At 42.1% G+C, this 7,752-nt stretch overlaps 1 long non-coding RNA gene across 1 annotated transcript in view; it reads right to left on the bottom strand.

Moving 5' to 3' along the window:
• The window catches only part of LOC107184480, an 8,896-nt gene extending 2,038 nt beyond the window's left edge, over positions 1–6,858 (bottom strand). Inside the window, exons 1-2 of the long non-coding RNA XR_001515327.1 lie at positions 6,696–6,858; positions 2,159–2,317 (exon numbers count right to left, since the gene is read on the bottom strand). This is a non-coding gene — a long non-coding RNA (uncharacterized LOC107184480). The remainder of the gene's footprint in view (positions 1–2,158; positions 2,318–6,695) is intronic.
• Positions 6,859–7,752: the final 894 nt, after the last annotated feature.

Raw genomic sequence — 7,752 nt, 5'->3', positions numbered from 1 at the left:
CCTTGGGGCCTGGGGCTTCTTTTTGAGGTTCTGGGTCTGTCTGACCCAGCTGCAGTTTGTTAGGTAATTATCAGATTTCAAATTGCCAGGCTTTTCATATGCAAAAACCTCTGCACACAGCTTGGGTGGGGCGGGGTCTCAGGGAATCAACAGGGTGGAGCAAACAGCTATGGCTGATCCTCAGTTCTGCCCTAAGAGGTCCTGGGTCTCAGTGTCCTGCGGTAATTGCTACAAGCGCCTCTGAGAGAAAGCTGCCCTCCAGTTCTGCCCATTGCCAGACAGCCCAGTTTCTCCCCATATGAATCTGGGTCCCCAGAGACTCGCCCACAACTGGAGTTTAGAGTGGGAGCCTGTGTCTCTCTCCCAACTGAAAAAGACCACCGCGTCCTCAGTTGCCAGCCCTTCCTGCGTGGGCCTCCGTACCTTTGCACTTTACTTCCAAACCTCCTCTGAGTCTCAGTGTGCTTTTCTCTTTCCTTCTAGTTGTAGAATTTCCACTCAGCCAGCCTTCCTGTGGTTCTGGATGATGTCTGTTTTGTCTTTTAGTTGTATATTTGAAGTGGTAGTGCAAGGCAGCAATTTCAGGTGTTTACCTATGCCACCATCTTGGTTTCCGCCGCCAGCAATTGGCTTTTCTTGTATAGCCAGAGTAACCACAGAATACTTATACAGTCATAACTTTTGTCTAGACTTGGTTGTTCATGAGAAGGCAGAAGTTCTCTTAGCAAGCTGCATGTTAATCTGGATCCCAAATGCAGAATTGTGTGCTCAGTTTATTTATATTTTTAAACAGTCAGCTACATTTAAAAATATTTTTGAGTAATTTAAATTTTGGCTTGTTTTTGAACACTTGGGTTTGTGTTGAAGTTAAATAGTAGAAAAGGAATATTAGGATGGCTTTAGCCATCTTGGTAAAATAGGAAGCAAAGTTTGTGTTGAAGTTCCCTGTGTCCAAGATTGTTTTCCTAATGTTCCAAAACATTATGTGAGTGCAATTTATGTGCTAAGGCAGGTAGGCAGAGGTAAACTATAAGTCAGAGGATATAGTACATCTACACAGGCTCTGAGTTGAGAAAATTTAAAGAACCCTTAAGTTAAAACAAATAAACACACCATAAATGTGAAAATAATCCCCTAACCCTGGTCGGCAAACTGTGGCTCGCGAGCCACATGTGGCTCTTTGGCCCCTTGAGTGTGGCTCTTCCTAAGCCTTAGGGGTACCATAATTAAGTTAATAACAATGTACCTATCTATATAGTTTAAGTTTAAAAAATGTGGCTCTCAAAAGAAATTTCAGTCATTGCACTCTTGATATTTGGCTCTGTTGACTAATGAGTTTGCCGACCACTGCTAAGGAAACAGTGGATTTGTTGTGCTTGATGTTGTGGTTTCCAGGGACTGAGAGTGTTGTTTGGATAGTGACTCAGCTAGTTAGTCTTTCTGTGGTGACATAGGTGCCAAGGTGGGTCCTTTTGCAAGAGTGGTTTCCTAGTAGCAATGCCCCATTTGTCTTTAGCATTGAAGTGGCGATCCTAATGCTTACGGTAGGATATCATTTTCTTTGTGCCATCACATTTGCTCTTGCATGTCTTTGCTGGTTGGGGGCTGTGTTTATTGGTAAAGAGTCAGCTGCTTGTCATCGGTAACTAGCTGGTTTCAGTTTCATCACAGGAAGGTGAGAGCCAGGAACAGCATTTAGAAATCAATCAAAGGCTAATGGGAGTCTGACCAGGATCATTGATGGAAGGGTGAACTGGGTTGGGGGAGTTTTGGAAATAGGGGCAATTTCAAAAGTTGGGGGAGCATCATATTTTGAAACAATGAGACAAAAACCATCTCAGCAAGGAGATGTGAAGTACAAGGAACATATGGAGGAAAACTGAATGAGACAGACTTTTTAAAAATTCTTGTACATAAGAGAATGTGTATGGTATGTGTTGGCTCCTTTAACTTACCGAGGTGCCTATGCCAACAGCTGTAAGCCTTGCTTAAAAATCTCCCACAAGGTTATGAAGCCTCTGAGGCTCACCTTCCTTCAGGTCACTTCCAATCTTCCCACACATAGACTTACCTCAGTACCTCAGTCCCTGGACCTGCTTGGCAGTCTCAACTTGCCTAGACCCAGTGGGATTTGGCTTTGGTCTATAGTGGTTATGACCTGGCAATCCCATGTGATGCTGCTTATGATAACTGTCTCTCTGCATCATGGATCTCATTCATAAGCTGGAAGTTTTCTGTATCTGTTCTGCCCATCACACAACACACAGATGTCCAGTATTTATTGCTCCATCAGACTTGTTGAGAAAGATTTCTTCCTCTGAAACAACAACAACTCTTTAAGGACAAAATAAAACAACATTTAACCAACCCATCAATAAATCACCCACTCAAATCCCCAAAGATCCTTACATATAGAGAGTGGCTGAAGGCCTCCCAAGGAAGGTTGCCTGCATTACCAAAGCAGATACCAAGGGTAGGCGTTTCCCAGGCTATAGCCACTGATTCCAACTTCAGCTACAGGTAAAAAGTGCAGCCGAGCCAGCAGGCTGCTTCAAAATGCTCACCTGGCCTCTGAGCCCTGCTAGTGCCTACTTGTTAAGTGACCTGATTATGTCTCTAAGTTTACAGAACTGACAGAAGGAAAGTGTCTGAAAGTTGCCCTGCTAAGTACTAGTATTTGCCTTGGGTTCAGGATTTACCACGGTGTGTGTGTGTTTTAATATAGAAGAATGAGGCAAGAATGAGGTTTTCACTGACAGATAATCAGTGGTCTTGCCAAATCCAGTGGTGTTTGTTTAATTGTCTCTAAATTCCTCCATAGGAATCGGTGCCACCATCTTATACATCACTCCTACCTTTCATCTCTTGCTTAGTGGTGGTGGCATTTCTTAAACCTGGCTTTAAAGACTGTTATTTGCTTTCTGTACTTTCTTTCTTCACTGGATAATAGGTTTATTTTATAATTCCAATTCTCATCTCTGTGTAGGTAACACTTGCCTCCACTTATCCAGCTCCAGATTGTCACCTGAGTTTTGATACTTATTTGTAGCTGCCAACTTAGATGCCTTCATCATGATGAAGTCATTTAGAAATCATGATGTCCCAGGTCTAACTTAATCTTCCTTCAAAATTTCTCCAATTTACTCCCAGTTTTATATTTCTAATACTGGAGTAGTGTCTTCATCTTTTAGTCCTATTCACTACCTTGTCCTATTGCATTTTATTTTAAATGGTTCTTTACTTTGTTTCCTTTTCTTTTCATGTTCACTGACACCCTCTAAGTCTTATGTTCTAAAATCATTAGCCTCTTGTCTTTATACTGTTGGATATATCCTCTCTAAATGCCATTATTACTATGAAACTCTTGTTTTCCATATCCTACAAGGCAAAGCAAAATCTCCTAGCTTGGTCCGCTCCTGACCCCATCTCCTGCCACATCCACTTTGCTTTTATTTAGTTAGCAGGCAGCCTCAGGGAATCCAGTTGCCTACTGCCTCTTGAGTCATCTTGAGATTACCACAGTAGCAACAACAAGAATCTTGGTAATTTTGATTTTCACACTTGGGTACCTCTTCTGGATCTAGGAACTTCCTTCTCGGCAGCACTGAACCTGTACTCACTCCATATGTCATTTAAACCCCAGGTGGGATGTCAGTCAGTATATGAGAAGGGGAAAGATTTGGCGATAGAGAGGGCATTTTTCCTAAGTAGAGTTTAAGAGGAAGGTTTAGAAGTACATATCCTCATTGTAAAAAACGAACTAATCTTGAGATTTAGGTAAGATTTGTACATCTTTGGATGCATTTTATTCTAGTAGAACTTTTCTGACAAGGATCTTGTGCGTAATAAAATAAGAGAAGACCAAATATATTTGCAAATATAAATTCATGCATAAAATATTGCTGGGAGTTGTATGTTTTCCACTGAAGAGTGGGATTAAAAATTATTAGCTGACTATGGAGATCTGGGAGTAGCATGTGAAAGAGAATTCTAGGGAGCCACTTGCAAATGAGAGGAATGTGGTATCACTTTTTACTTTTCCCATGGCCATCACATAATGTGTGACGAGTAAGGGTTGACTTCCACACAGAGATGGAGCATTTCCCAAAGCCCATTAGGGAGATTAATCTTGCATGAATGTAAGACATGCTAGTGTTCTTTCTTCCTTTATTCTGTTATTAGAAAAGGGCTTGCCCTAGCCGGTTTGGCTCAGTGGGTAGAGCGCCGGCCAGTGAACTGAAGGGTCCCGGGTTCAATTCTGGTCAGGGGCATATGCCTGGGTTGTGGGTTCAGTCCCCAGTGGGGCACTTGTAGGAGGTAGCAGATCCACGATTCTCTCTCATCATGGATGTTTCTATCTCTCTTTCTTCCTTCCTCTCTGAAATCAATAAAAAGTATATATATTTTAAAAAAAGAAAAGGGCTTATGATTTCTCTCTTCAGAAACCTATGATTGCTTTCCATGAACAACAACTCACTAGGTCAGATTTGGCCTGGTGTTCTGGAAGGCTCTAGCTGTGGCAGTGGTAGAAAAATCCACCACCCAAGGGCATGTAAGGCCACACCAGATTTGACATGTAGAAGTCAGGAACAATCAAGGGCATGTAGATACTGGGACAAAGAGCTGATTTGGAAACATAATTTATATGTGAGTGTTCCTAGCCTGGCACGCGGGCAAACTTCATTCTTTTATCTTTGAAATATACTAGTGCCAGGCTCTGTAGCTGGTTTCCTTCCAGATGAAAGAAAACTGGGAGAACTTGGTCTGGTGACTTACTCATGGCCAAAGAGGTCAACAGGGTACTTTTAGTGACAGTGGGGAATAACAAGAAGCAAGTGTCTCATACATTGGGCATCTTGCTTCCTAGCATGGGATCAGCAGCAACCATTGATTGAAACTTAGTCCCTTTCCAATTAAATACTGGCAATTTTACCTTGCTCACAGGGACAATTACTTTTCCCTACTATATTCTTTAGAGCAGGGGTCCTCAAACTTTTTAAACAGGGGGCCAGTTCACTGTCCCTCAGACTGTTGGAGGGCCAGACTATAGTTTAAAAAAAATTATGAACAAATTCCTATGCACACTGCACATATCTTATTTTGAAGTAAAAAAACAAAACAGGAACAAATACAATATTTGTATTTGCATGTGGCCCGCGGGCCATAGTTCGAGGACCCCTGCTTTAGAGTGTTCAAACAGATGTAAAACTGCAGTTAGCAATCTGTGAATCATGTATCTCTTGACCCAACTGATCTTTGCTAATGTTCAAAGGCTGTAGAAGTATTTTCATTTTTACTTCTCTGATGAGCTAGAAGCAATGGTGACTCTACAGCTAAACTGAAACAAACTGCCTTCATCCCAATTGTCATTTTATAGAAAATGCTTATTTATCTTTCCCATATTATTATAGTATGTAGCTGAATTATAGGCAAGATGGGGGCTATAGAATGCATACTTATTGACTGAGGAAGAAGTAAGCAGATGTTTTTCTGTCATATTTTTATCCTTATGGTGAAGCTTGTGGAAGCTATGTTATCAAAATTGTTGCTTTGGAACTTATCCCAAGTGTCTGATATGAATCTGGGGTTGACACAGACACAGTATGAAGCAAAGAGGAGAGTCATCTCATGTTATATTGTCACTCCCCTCAATCTCTCCTTCTTATTCCCATCAACAGAGGGATTTTTGAATCCAATAATAGGGAATCTTGGATTCTTGGTCTAACTATACCCAATATATTTTCCATAGAGCAGGTTCACATCCCTGGACAGCTGTGTCAAATGAATTTCTTTGTGTTGTCAAGAATGGAAATGACTGACAAATCTCAGAGGAAAGGCAGGAGTGAGGAGGGGGGAAGATTAACCAGGAATTTATATACATACTAGAGGCCTGGTGCACAAAAATTCATGCAATGGGGGGGGGCATGTCTCTCAGCCTAGCCTGCACCCTCTCCAATCTGAGACCCCTCAGGGGATGTCCAACTGCCTGTTTAGGCCCGACTGTGGGATCGGGCCTAAACCAGCAGTCAAACATCCCTCTCACAATCTGGGACTGCTGGCTCCTAACCACTCCCCTGCCAGCCTGATCAATGCCTAACTGCTCCCCTGCCTGCCTGATTGCCCCCAACTGCCCTTCCCTTCCAGCCCAGTCACCCCACAACTGCCCTCCTCTGCTGGCCCGGTCACCCCTAACTGCCCTCCCCTGCAGACATGGTTGCCCCTAACTGCCCTCCCCTTCTGGCCATCTTGTGGTGGCCATCTTGTTATGACATGGGAGCAGCCATCTTGTGACCATGGAGGGGCAGCTATCTTGGGGCAACATGCGGTGGCCATCTTGTGATCACCTGGGGGCGGCCATCTGGGGGTGTGGTAGTAAATTTGCATATTACCTCTTTACTATATAGGATATGCATAGCCCATGGACACAGACAATAGTGGGGTGAAAACCTGGGAGGAGTAGGTGTGTGGTGGAGAGGGTCAATGGAAAAAAAGGGGGACATCTGTAATATTTTCAGCAATAAAGATAAATTAAAAAGAGCAAAGAATGGGAATGATACAGAAAAGACCATAGCTTGAACTGGAGAGCTTACTAGAACTGGGCCAATCCCAGAATATCAAGTCTTTAAGTCCCAGCTTTGGCTCTGCTGCTTTGCTAAGGTTAAGAAAATATATCAAGATGAAAAAAGGACTGTTACCTCAGAAAGAATTGAAATGTACTTAGCTTGCCTCTTGCTATTGCATTCCTCATTGGGCCATTTCCTCAAGGTGAGATGAGAGATGCTGGTTGGTGAAGAGTTTGTAGAGGTGAAAGGAGTAGGGCTGACCTGGGAGCTGTCTTCAAGAGGAATGAATACAACCTATTAGCTTTCCCAATTTATCGTTTTTCTGTAGACACCTCAACTATGAACAATAGTTTCAGTGAGGAAGACAGAATGAGTTCTGACAGGAAGGTTGGGAGCTGTGACAGGCAGCAGAAAAATGAAGCCAAACAGCATGGTGATGTGTCATCACTACTGGGTTTACCTTGATCCACATTTAGTTATCTATTTCTTTTCAAAATGCTAGGTACTTATTCATTTATGAAACAGCATGTATGTTCTGAGGTGCAGTATATGAAAGTCTCATTACTTTCTTTTCACATCATGAATTCATTACTGCATCCATTCCATTCAAGATTCATTTATTGAGAGCTTACTAAGTGCTAGGCACTATAAAATTTCCTAGGAATTTTATAGTAGTGAACAATTTGATTTGATTTAAAAATTTGTTTTGGTTTTTCACTAATGTTAAAGTCTTCAAACCAGGAATCCACGAATAAATAAAAAGAGGTGGAGATATTTGTGATAAATTTTATTGCTTTTTAGATCTGCATTTCAAAAGACCTATAAAGGCATTGCCTTATTCACTAAAATGTTTCTGCTTATTGCAAGCCAATTATAAATAAAATAGGATACTGACTGACTCTGTAGATGCCCTAATTGCTGCTCAGAAGTAAATGAAATAGATTTCTGAGGCCTTATCCTATCTAATAAAAGAGAAACATGGTAATTAGCCGTATGTCCGCTACCCTTCCCATTGGCTAATCAGCGAGATATGCAAATTAACTGCCAGCCAAGATGGCGGCCGGCAGCCAGGCTACTGACACGAACAGGAGGGTTGCTTGCTTCAGTGACAGAGGACTCCAACATTCCCCACCTGCCACTGCCAGCCTCTGAGCTTGCAGTTTGAAACATTGTTACAAATATAGAAGCT

This window comes from Myotis davidii, unplaced genomic scaffold, assembly GCF_000327345.1.
Source record: "Myotis davidii unplaced genomic scaffold, ASM32734v1 scaffold5, whole genome shotgun sequence".
Taxonomy (NCBI): Eukaryota; Metazoa; Chordata; class Mammalia; order Chiroptera; family Vespertilionidae; genus Myotis; species Myotis davidii.
The sequence above is the reverse complement of the archived record's forward strand: the minus strand, read 5'-3'. Positions and strand labels throughout refer to the sequence as shown.